Source organism: Quercus suber, unplaced genomic scaffold, assembly GCF_002906115.3.
Source record: "Quercus suber isolate HL8 unplaced genomic scaffold, Cork oak 2.0 scaffold_96, whole genome shotgun sequence".
Taxonomy (NCBI): domain Eukaryota; kingdom Viridiplantae; phylum Streptophyta; class Magnoliopsida; order Fagales; family Fagaceae; genus Quercus; species Quercus suber.
This window is the reverse complement of record NW_027069561.1, coordinates 1399366-1411527: the sequence shown is the minus strand read 5'-3', so window position 1 is coordinate 1411527 and position 12162 is coordinate 1399366. Positions and strand designations below refer to the sequence as shown.

Genomic DNA, 12162 nt, shown 5'->3' with positions numbered 1-12162 from the left:
GAGTCTTGGCAGCTCTTAAAACACCTCAACAGTAAACACTCGGTCCCTTGGCTTTGCTTTGGGGACTTCAATGAGATCTTGTAGTCAAAAGAAAAACTGGGTCGCATACCAACGCCACTAGCACCTATGCAACAATTTTGGGCAACCCTCTTACACTGTGGACTGGTGGATTTAGGCTTTAAAGGTAATTTATTTACATGGACGAATGGTCATACTAAAGTTGATTTTGTGCAAGAAAGGTTGGACAGGGCATGTGCCATAATTAACTGGAAAGACAGGTTCCCTCAAACCCAAGTCACTCACCTGCAAGCACCCTATTCGGACCACATTCCAATACTTATCACCACACAAGACCAGAGGCAAGTGGAAATACGGAAAAAAAAATACCACAAAGATTTTAGGAGCGATGGGCCACCCACCTTGAGTGTGGTAATGTGTTCCAAATGGCATGGGAGGCCGAAGTGCTCCCTAGGAGCCCAATGTCAAGACTTTTTGAAAAAATAAAGAGATATAGGTTTGCACTTGCAAATTGGGGCCATAACACTTTTGGGTCCGCAAAGACTCAATTGCAAGAAAAACAAAATTGTTGGAGCAATTATGCTTACTGAATAGTGCCGCATGTGTAGGCTCCATCAAAGATCTCAAAGCAGACAATAGTAATCTTATTCATCAAGAAGAGCTATTCTGGTGACAAAAATCTCGCTCTATTTGGTTACCAACTGGGGACAAAAATACCAAGTACTTCCATAATCGTGCCAGCCAACGCTGATGCAAAAATCACATTTCAGGAATTTTTGACAATGAGGGGAGGTGGTGCACATCAATTGTTCGGATTTCCCAGGTTGCTGAAGCCTATTTTTAGGATTTGTTTTCCTCAGCCGAACCAGATAATATAGAGAGTGTCTTAAACTCAATTGAAAGTCGTGTCACGCCATAAATGAATAAAAGCCTTACCCAAAGGTACACCTTAGAAGAAGTCCAAACAACCCTATTCCAGATGCGCCCATCAAAATCACCAGGTCCGGATGGAATGTCCCCATTCCTTTTTCAAAAATATTGGCACATTGAAGGAACCGATGTCACAGACGCTGTCTTATTAGTTTTACACTCTGGCCATATGTTGAAAAAAAGGAACCATACACATATCGTTCTAATACCAAAAAAGAAGGACCCAAAATATTTAGTTTAGGGAATGTTGTCTCTCGAATACTCTTAAAGGTTATTACTAATCATTTAAAGCATATTTTGCCTAATGTTATTTTTGATTCTCAGAGTGCCTTATTACTGATAAGCCAAATCGGCTTATTACTGATAACACAACAGTTGCATTTGAGATCCTAGATAGAATGAGAAACAAAAGGAGAGGAAAGGTGGGACATATGGTAGTCAAGCTAGACACTAGCAAAGCCTATGAACAGGTGGAGTGGACTTTCTTGAAGGGTATCATGCATAAACTGGGTTTTGATAGAAGATGGGTGCAATTGGCCATGGAGACAGTCACCATGGCTTCTTACTCAGTCTTTATCAATGGAGAACCAAAGGGTTTCATCACTTAATCTAGGGGCATTAGGCAAGGAGACCGATTATCTCCCTACCTTTTTCTCCTATGTGCTGAAGGCCTCTTGACGTTGTTACATAAATCAACAGAAAATAGGGTGCTGAATGGGGTGTTGACTAGCCAACATGGGTTGTGCATTTCCCACCATTTATTTGCCAATGACAGCTTGCTATTTTGCAAAGCCACAATTGGAGAACGCCAACAAATGTTGAATAAATATAGACTAGTTGCAGACTCATGTGATGCATGAGAATATATAAATATTATATAATGGGATGCAAATATGTAATATATAAAAAGTAAGAATTACTCCAAGTATTGTTTGTTTATTTTTATGTATTTCTACAAGTATTTTTTTATCTTTTTATCTCTACAAAGTACAAATATATATTCTATTATATTTTGTCTGTTTGATTAATATTTTTTTAAGGTGAGCTATATTTTTCTAACTTCTGTTGTAGTATATTTTATTTGATATACAACTAAACTTTATAAATTTCAAATTTATTATTCAAATTTCTCATCTCCTAAGGAATAATGAGATTGTTATAATAATAATTAAAATTCATCACAAAATTAGAAAGTTATCTTAACCAAAATTACAATGAAAAAAGAAGGAATAAAGGATAGACTTTATAATAATTTATTACTCAAAAAATTGGTAAGCATATTCAAGTGCATAGCAATGTAGATTGCGTTTTGACATAAACTCAAATTCCTATTTCTAAAAAAAAAAATAAGTATTAACCTAAATCAAAATTTAACCAAAGGCATAGAAGGGAGAGAGAAAACTTTGTAATTAGAATTTAAAAAAAAAAATACCCCAAAAAAAAAAAAAAAAAAAAGCCAACAAATTTTAACCTTTTTCACCCTAAATAGATAATCAAATTACCAATCCATTAAAGCTACAAACTTTGAAAAAACAATTTCAAATAAATATAATTAATTGAAAACTATACCTGACCATCCATTATACCATTTATTCTCAAACTTATAATTGGTTGATGATAATGGGGAATTTTAATTGTTGAGTGGAAGTTTGAAGTTGTGTGTGAGAATTTCCAGGACAATTCTTTTTCTTTTTTTAAAATTGAATTTGAGAAAGAAATATGGAGGAGAGGAAGGGGGTGTTTGTTATTGTTGTTTAAATAACAGTTTTCAGTGTTTAAACAATATTACACGTATTTTCGTACACTTTTTCACCCATAAGTATTTCCACAAAATAACAACAACGTTACTAGAAATCTCTTACCAAATGGTTCTTAACTTATTGAAGGTGTGATATGTTTTTAAACATTTTTGTCGGGTAGTTTTATCAGGCGAAGCCCCTCAGTTAAAAATATAGGTTATAAATGAAGGTAAAAATAAAAATGTGAAGATCTGAAACATTGGGTGTGAACTGGGCCATTGAGGATGATATTGGTGGGGTTTGTGAACCAAGATTATGTGAGATACCATATTGGATAATGCAGGGTTGGGCTAGGAAAGGGCTTGGGCCCATCCACTACTTTAAATTTGAAGATGAAAATAACTCTTTTTTTTTTTTTTTGATGAACCAAAATTTTTATTAAAAGAGAGACGAAACGGAGCTACAAGGCCCTCCTGGACTCTTCCAAAATGATGGAAGAGAAGCAAGCAAGGCAATTCCCAAACTCAAAAATACCAAAGAAATTACAACAAAGAGACCATTTTGCTAAGGTGTGGGCTGCTGTATTACACTGCCTAGGCACCTACTTCACAAAAACCTTATTTGAGCTAGACAAAGACAACCTCAGTTCAGAGCACGAGGACCAGAACCACCAAGGGGGGGCTCAGCCAAGTCATTGAGAAGATGCACACAGTATTGGCAATCCGATTCTACAATAATGCATTCATTACCCATGGCTGGAGCACAAGAGAGAGCCCACTTAATAGCCATCGCTTCCTCCAAGAGAGGGAGGGTGGTATTCACCTTCATAGAATCGGCAAATACCAACTCCCCTCTCCGGTCTCTCGCCACTACAGCTATAGAAGAGAAGCGAGGCCCCACAGCAGCATCGACATTAATTTTAAAAGACGTACCTGGAGGAGGAATCCAAGCCTGAACAGAGGAACGAACCTGCTGATAAGAGGTAGATCCCATGGGAATATTATGCTCAGAAAAGAGACATGAGATTTTCGTAGACACCCTATCAACATTTAGAGATTCGTCACCAAATAGGACTTGATTCCTCTGTTTCCATACCATGTCACATAGGATGGCACCATACAACAAAAATTCTTCCAACTGACCCAAACATTGATTAGCCAAAAAGGGAGGGGACAAGAGGAAGTTGACAAAATCAGATGCCGACCCAAAAGCCAATAAGTCAATCCTCACGCCCCAATGGCTTCGGAACCATAAGGATTTTGCGAAAGGGCAAACTGTGAACAGATGAAGGGAAGTTTCATAGCTGAATTACACAAGGGACAACTCCCATCCATATTTTCATTAAACATAATTATTACCTCCTTGGTAGGCAAAACATTTGCAGCTCTTCTCCATAGAAGCAACTTCAAACACTCATGAATTTTGGATCTCCAAATCTGACCTCTAATGGAGTCAGAATTTGAGAGAGGAGAGCCATTCCTACATAGCCAATAAGCGGACTTGACCGAAAAAAGCCCAGAGTTTATTGCAGTCCAAGACCAACTGTCCTCCATAGGGCAACTAGAAATGGGAATTTTTAGGATAAGCTCAAACACATGCTCCTCAAAAAGCAAACTCAGCTTTGGAAGATCCCAACTACTTCGGTTTGGAGTAAGGAGTTGAGAAACAACCAAAGCCATATCTGGATCAGCATCAAATTTCGGGGTGGGGATGAAACCAGGGAGATTAAGAATCCACGGGTCAATCCATGTTCTAATGGAGTTCCCCTTGCCAACCAAAAGGCAAGCTACCTTTGCAATAAGGTGTTTTGTGCCCATCAAGCTTTTCCAAAAGGGGGACGCATTGCTAGGAGAATGATGAGCCAACCAATTATCCCGTATCTTGTATTTCGCCCTCAAAATTTTAATACAAAGACAATCATTTCCAGATAGAATCCACTAGCCAAATTTGGAGAGGAGCGCTTGGTTGAAATCCCAGAATTTTCTGAAACCCAAGCCACCCACCTTTTGTGGCAAACATAGAGAAGACCAAGACATCGGAGACCAATAACTCTTTTTGTTTTCTCACTTTTTCACTCAATTACATTCGCTAGCCGATTCTGAATTTAACCCTTTTATATCTCTCTTTGAAGGTGGAAGGAAACAGCCAATAATGTCAGACAATTTCACCTAAATTCTCATTATTCACTCAACAAGAAAAAGAAGAAGCGATGTGGGACTCTATAAAATCCATCATAAAGTTCACCTCCTTCTGCAAAACAATGGAAATCTTTAATCCAAAAACCCTTCATTCATTTCCGACCATCTCCGCCATTCCACCACCAAATACGACCACCCTCTCCTCCTCTTCAAGCTCTGCTCTGAGAAACTCGTGGAAGCAGTTAGTGAACAGACATGGACATTGCATTTAATTTGAGGTTATATATATATATATATATTGTGGCCCGAAACAAAGGCTTATAAAACAAGGGAAAGCCCATATAGTAATGGTTGGAATGTTTTCTCTTTCTCTTTTAATCTTTCCATGCATATCATTTCATTCATCATTTCGCTTGTTGGGTTATTGGGCTTTTTATCATTTGGTATGAAAAATTCTTAGATTTATGTTTTTGTTGGGTTGTGACTTTAATTGTTTGTTATGAACATATATTTCAAAATTGAAATCTTTAAGGGGAAAATATATATATATATATATATTATGGGGCTTAATTGAGCTGGATTCTGACTTTGTGTGGGGGCTGAGATTCAATGTGACCTTTGTTACATCTAAAACCAACACTTACATGTTTCATACATGTATGTTTGTCCAGTAATCTCTGTTACCTACCCAATGCATTACTTGTCAAACATATCCCAAATGTTAACTTTATTTCCTTTTTAAATTTTGTGTTACAACATTTCAATAATTATTGGATTGGATACTATTGGTTACACCTTGCAAAATAAGTCTATAACATAAGATTCAGTAACATGGGTTTTAATATCTGAAGTAAACTTAGATGTAGTACCGAATTAAATTCAACCCACGTGGTTGCATTGGCCAATAAGTTATATCATTGAATTTAATTGTCCTTGGGAAACGATAACATTATTTGTATTGATTGGTCAATGCAACATTGACGACTAAGGTATAGCATTTAAGGAATCGTACCTAAGTTTTGTTTTGTGTCAATTAATTCATCTTTTTTTGACTTATAGAATAGGAACACAAGTATTATAATCGACTATGATTTACATAAGTAGTTTTTAATAATAGCTGAGAGTTGATTTGTGTCTTTTGCTTTTAAGTGTGTGTATGTGTTTGTGGGTGATTTTCTCCCAATTCATATCTTATTTGATATACATAAAGGATCTTGTGTTTTTTAAGTTCTCACTGCAACTGTTTAGTCAAAGAGGTTCTTGATTTTGAGGTTGTTTCTTTGAAGCATTTTCTTTCCAAAGTGGAAGAAAATCATGAAAATTCAATTGTTTGAAATTGCAAATCAATTAGATGATGGAGAAAGTGAATCAAGAGAGACTGGCTGAATACCTTGGAGAGTTGCAGCGCAAAGAGGACACAAACGACCGTGTTGCTGCTCTGAGACGAGAAACATAGACTAGGAAACCATATGTGAGAATACAGCCAATCCCAAAATAAAGTGACACTGAGTCTACCCTGTAACAGAAGGCTAGCAAAGAAGTAAAGTAGATGGGGAGTGATTTGCTGTTTAAGGATAATGGCAAGTTTCACAGTGTTTGGATGCTATGCAATGTTTTTTGGGCTGTTGTTTGTTTGGGAATATTTCAGTATAACATAGTGATTGGCTGCTGTTTCTTTATATAAATAAATCTATTCATTATTGCCATTCAAATTTGCATATCAGGTTATTAGTCAAGCCAATTCTCTGCTGTTTGCTTGTTGGTTTTTGTAGGATGATCATGTTTATTCATCACACTAGTAAAGCTTTAATTCTAGGGCTTAGGATATTAGTCATGAAGGAAATTCAATGCCAGATTGCTCTAGGATGCTAACGAAATTGTTTACATTTGTTAGACCTTAATGGAACTATTATCTTGGTTTGATGTCTTTTTAAAATATATATATATATATATATATATTTATAATTACGCAGCAATAAGAAGGTATCTGTCATATGCTCAATTCTTCTGGTCAGGGAGGGGAACATATTTTTAGTATTGAATGGCCCACAGTTAATTTGGAATTAGATATTAGAGACCAATAGACCATCTCTAGAACACAAGCTATAGCCTCTTTAGCATTTCTGAAGCCAATTTGTGAGGTTTATCCCCTATTAAAATAAGGAGGTTTATACAAATGTCAACCTTGATTTTAAAGTGAGTGTCAATTTGATCCTCATATTTTTTTTATTTGAACAATTTAGCACCTGCATTTTAGTTTTATAACAAACTAAACCTTTTTACTAGTATTTCCCACTAAAGACTAGCACATTTAATCATAATATATACATAGTTCTTTCTACATCATCTATAATTTTGATATCATTGTAAAGATAATCTTATAAGGTTTCCAACAATACCTTATTTGCACAAATCCGAGGTCTGGAGGGCCCTCACAGAGCTGAATCCCTTTTTTTTTTTTTTTTTTGTAAGAAGGTGGAAACCGAACTTGATCGTTGGCCATCTGTCCTGTCACGCGGAAAGAAAAAAACACTGCAAAAGAGTTTGAAAGTATCTTCGCTGACACTTTCAAATTCATATAAATTATGAAGCAACACACCATTTTGGTATCAAATTCTCTCTCTCTCTCTCAATTCAGTTCTGTCAATCTCTCCATTCGGTATTATGCCGCAGCGCCTAGTTGATCCAAGTAAGTTTCAAAGAATTACGAATTAAACAAGAAAATTTTTAGTATCTGAATATATAATTGCAATTTATGGTTTCTTATTTTGTAACAGAAGAAAGAAGCCATTCAATAGTAGAGTCAGATTCCATTGTATCAATCTTCCCACCCTACAGCTCTGACACTGAAAGTGAGAGTACTTAAGAATCTAACGAATCGCCTCCACGATCCTCTTATTCCATGGAGTCTATAGAGACAATCTTCCCACCATGGAGGTCTCCAAATCATTCAGATAGTTTCGAAAATTTTGAAGAAATATTTCCGATTGATCATTTCATATCAACAAGCTCTACAGGCACACCCCAACACAAGTAAGCATGATGTTGGAAGACAACCAAAGTTTTTTTTTTTTTTTGGAATTTATTAGTATTTCATTATTTAGAGTTCAGATAAGGATTAGGTTTCATGTCTTTTAGATAGGGATTAGTTTCAAGCCAAATAAATCATATACATGGTTCACAAATGACCGCAATCCTTATATTTAAGCGCAATGTGTGGGAACATTTTACATATTTAAAACTCAATCAACTTCACAAAAAAATATAATTAAAAAAAATACATTAAAATTCATTCGGGTAATGTTGCACATCCATTTGTTTGTTCTACTTGTAATCAATTAATTATGCTTTTTTTGGTTTAGCTTCATTTTTAGAATCAAACTAAGTCTTCAAAATTTACATCAAGTCAATTTTTATAATGATTCGATACATTATAAAATATTTTAAATTGTATGTGCAAAAATTTATGCTAGATATTATTAAGAAGTTCATAAATCATAGATCACTGTAACAACCTGAAATCATAACATCAAAAATTGAATAAATAATCACTACATTAGAAATATTGTTAAAAAAAAAAAAAAAACCATTTACAATTTATTAAGGCTATAGTGGAGAAGTTGGAGCAATGTCTTTCATTCCTCGTTTTAATTGTTTTTTAGCAGCATTTGTCATTAACATATTTTCAAAATGCAACACATAACCATCAATTCATTAAAACAAACAAAACCTTACATGTAGAAAGAAAATCTATTGATAAAAGTTGAATCACATTTAAAGTTTGTTTGGAATCCGCTTATTTTACTGAAACCGAAATTTTTTTATTGAAAGTACTGTACATAAAGGTAAAAATTAATTGAAATAGTACAATGTGACCCGTGGATAGTATGAAAAAGTGCAGTGGGACCCATGAATAGTAGCAAAAATAAGCTGAATAGTAAAATAAGTTGGCAAAAATAATCTTTGCCAAATGGACATTTAATTTTTGTTTTTTTTTGTTTTTTTTTCATTTTTGTATAATTATCAGTTATTATAATATTATTAATATATTGATTAAGATAAAAAAAAATAGTGTTTAAACTTTAAAATAATAAAATATTGATTATGTAGTGATCTAATGGAATGAGATTGGACATATTCACTTACTCTATAAAATTAGATTGCTTGGTTTTCTAGAAATAACATATAGAAGATTTATGAGCTATTGAGTTACAGTATTAATATATAGGGTCAAAACATCAATTATTACAAACAACCTTGGTTCTACTAAAAAAAAAAAAAAAAAAAAAAACTTTAAAAACAATATTGGGAGATAATTCAATCAAAATCACCTCAATGTACAACATATACAATAATTCCAAACATTCCATAAGAAAACAACAACATTCAATCTTTACAAAAGCACATCACATTCACATCATTCACTAAAGAGAGTGAGAGTCATAAGGACTTCATGAAATAAGAATGAATGTTAAAAAAAATATGTATACCGAAAGTACTCTAAACAAAAGGTGAGATTCTGGATTCCATCTTATTTTTGTTGTTCAGTTTGAGCCACTTGTCTTAAAAAGCTTTCCTCCTTGTATCCTTGCTCATTTAGCCACGTGCATAACACCCATTTGAAACCCTCCTTCTTCTGAGAGAGAGATTTATAGTTACATATCTTTTAAGTAAATCAAACCCAAAAATAACTCTGCTATAACTTAATAGGGGTGGCAAAATAAACCCAAACTCACCCACTTACATAAGACCCAAACCCACCCAATTATTAATTGGGTTAAATGGGAATTAACCCAATTAACATTAATATAAATTGGGTTTTAATTGGGTATCCAATTAGACCTAATTATGATTCAAGTATCATTTCTACAAATCATCTAACTCTAAAATACCCAAAAACTACCAAAAAGACCAAAAGTACTCATGAAACTTCAAAAATTACCAAAATATCTCCTAAACCTGAAAAACAACCAAAGTACCCCTCAAAAAATCTAAAATGACCAAAATACCATTAAACATATAAGATGAACAAAATACACCCAAAGCCTCTAAAATTACCAATATAGAGGTTTGGGGTATTTTGGATGTTTCGAGGGTATTTTCTTCAAATTAAAGGTTCTAAGAGTATTTCAATCATTTTGTAGGAATCGAGCGAATGTCGGTAATTTTTTATGTTTTAGGGATGTTTCATTAATTTTTAGATTTTGGGGCTATTTCGGTAAATTTCTAGGTTTCAGAGGTATTCCAGTCTTTTTTAGGTTTTAGGGATATTTCGGTCAGTTTTGGGGGTATTTTGGTAATTTTTTAGGTTTTGGGGGTATTTTAGTCATTTTTTAGATTTTGGGGCATCGGTCATTTTTTAAATTTTGGAGGTATTTCGGTCATTTTTAAGTTTAAGGTGTATTTTTATCATCTAAATAGGTTTAAGGGGTATTTTGGTCAATTTTTAGGCTTTGAGAGTATTTTGGTCATTTTATAGGTTTGGGTTATTTTGGGTCATTTTTTAGGTTTAGGGGGTATTTTGGTCAATTTTTAGATTTCGAGGTTATTTTGGTCATTTTCTAGGTTTTAGGGGCATTTTGGTTAATTTTTAGGTTTGGGGGGGGGTATTTTTGTCATTTTTTAGGTTTCGTGGTCATTTTAGTCATTTTTTAGGTTTAGGGGTATTTTGGTCAATTTTTAGGTTTCGGGAGTATTTTGGTCATTTTTAGGTTTAGGGGTATTTCGGACATTCTTTAGGTTTAGGGGGGGTAATATGGTCAATTTTTAGGTTTTAAGGGAGTTTCAGTCATGTTTTAAGTTTTGGGGGTATTTCGGTCATTTTTTAGGTTTAGGTAGTATTTTGGTCAATTTTTAGGTTTCAGGGAGTATTTTGGTCATTTTTAGATTTAGGGGGTATTTCGGTCTTTTTTTAGGTTATGGTGCATTGTAGTCATTTTTAGGGATATTTTGGTCATTTCTTTAAATTTCGAGGGTATTTCAGTTATTTTTTAGGTTTATGGGGGTATTTTGGTCAATTTTTACGTTTCAAGGGTATTTTGGTCATTTCCTAGGTTTAGCAGGTATTTTGGTAATTTTAAAGGATTTTAGGAGTACTTTGGTCATTTTCAAGTTTTGGGGACATTTTGATAATTTTGATTATTGGGTAATTGGGTGGGTTAAGGTTTACTCATAATAATTGGGTTGGGTTGGGTTTGGGTTAGAAGTAATTAGTTAAATGGGTAATAAATGGGTAAATAGGTTTTATGTACCCAATCTAATTAGGCTCACCCCAAACCCACCCATTTGACACCACTAGCCTATAAGCATGTTACTACTATAAAATGTTGAGATACCAATGTAACACACATATAAGAAGAATTTGAATAATAATCGATATTCCCCTAATGTAAGTAGCAACTCTTACTCCATCTAGAGCTTTTGTTTTATCTATATATACTATCAAATCGAAGACGTTCAACCTTTTTTTGACTTTATGAGAGGTTGCCACCTTAGCTTTGCTGCCTCCGCAATTTTACACCTCATTGTTATTTTATTTTTTATTTTTTTTGACTTCATGAGAAGCTGCCACCGAAGCTTTGCTGCCTCTAAAATTTCAAACCTCATTGTTATTTTTTAAATAAATTAATCTTTTTGCTTAAGTTTTTTTTTTCCCCACCCGATAAACTACCTCTCTCCTCTTGCTAAACCCTTCCTTCTTCGTTATTATTGTTCAAAGTCGTTAGATGAAGTAAGCCATCTCTTTGCCTCTCTCAATTCTCAAAACCTCAAAACCATAGCCTAGGAGCACTATTTGTTCAGGCACAACAATATCTTATTCTTTTCTGCCACATAACCCAGTATGCAATTCATAAATCACCAATGTTTCTTTCTTTTCTTTTCTTTTCTTTTTTCCATTTTATTATTTATTATTTAAAATTTATGGCAACTTCTCTTTCATATGTGTCTGAAATTTTGTTTCTTAATCTTCTTCTTCTGTTTTGTTTAGAATTTTTTTTTTTTTTTTTTTAGTATTTGGGTTAAGCTCCATATTTATATTGACAATGTTTTCATGGGTTTTGGTTATTGGGTTGAAAGCTTCCACTACTTGTTGGATATTATATATGGTAAAAGTGTAAAACATCGCCCACATGTATTTTTAAACAAGAAAATTGGTGTTAAATATGATTTAAGTTTTGTTATTTTGTGCTGATTGTCTTAGATTTAGATATTTTTGTTATTGGTTTGATTGTTTTTAATTTAGGTTTTCGGGTTTTGTGGTTTTGACTAAGGTTGAATGATGAAGCAAAACGTAAAGAAGGACACATTCGAAAACATTTATAACCCCATTTAGAGAA

At 33.9% G+C, this 12162-nt stretch overlaps 1 long non-coding RNA gene across 1 annotated transcript; it reads left to right on the top strand.

The window, feature by feature from the left end:
- Positions 1–7327: 7327 nt before the first annotated feature.
- On the top strand, positions 7328–7858 carry LOC136068029 (uncharacterized). Its single transcript, XR_010629422.1, has 2 exons — positions 7328–7514; positions 7603–7858. It is a non-coding gene; the product is annotated as an uncharacterized LOC136068029 (long non-coding RNA).
- Positions 7859–12162: the final 4304 nt, after the last annotated feature.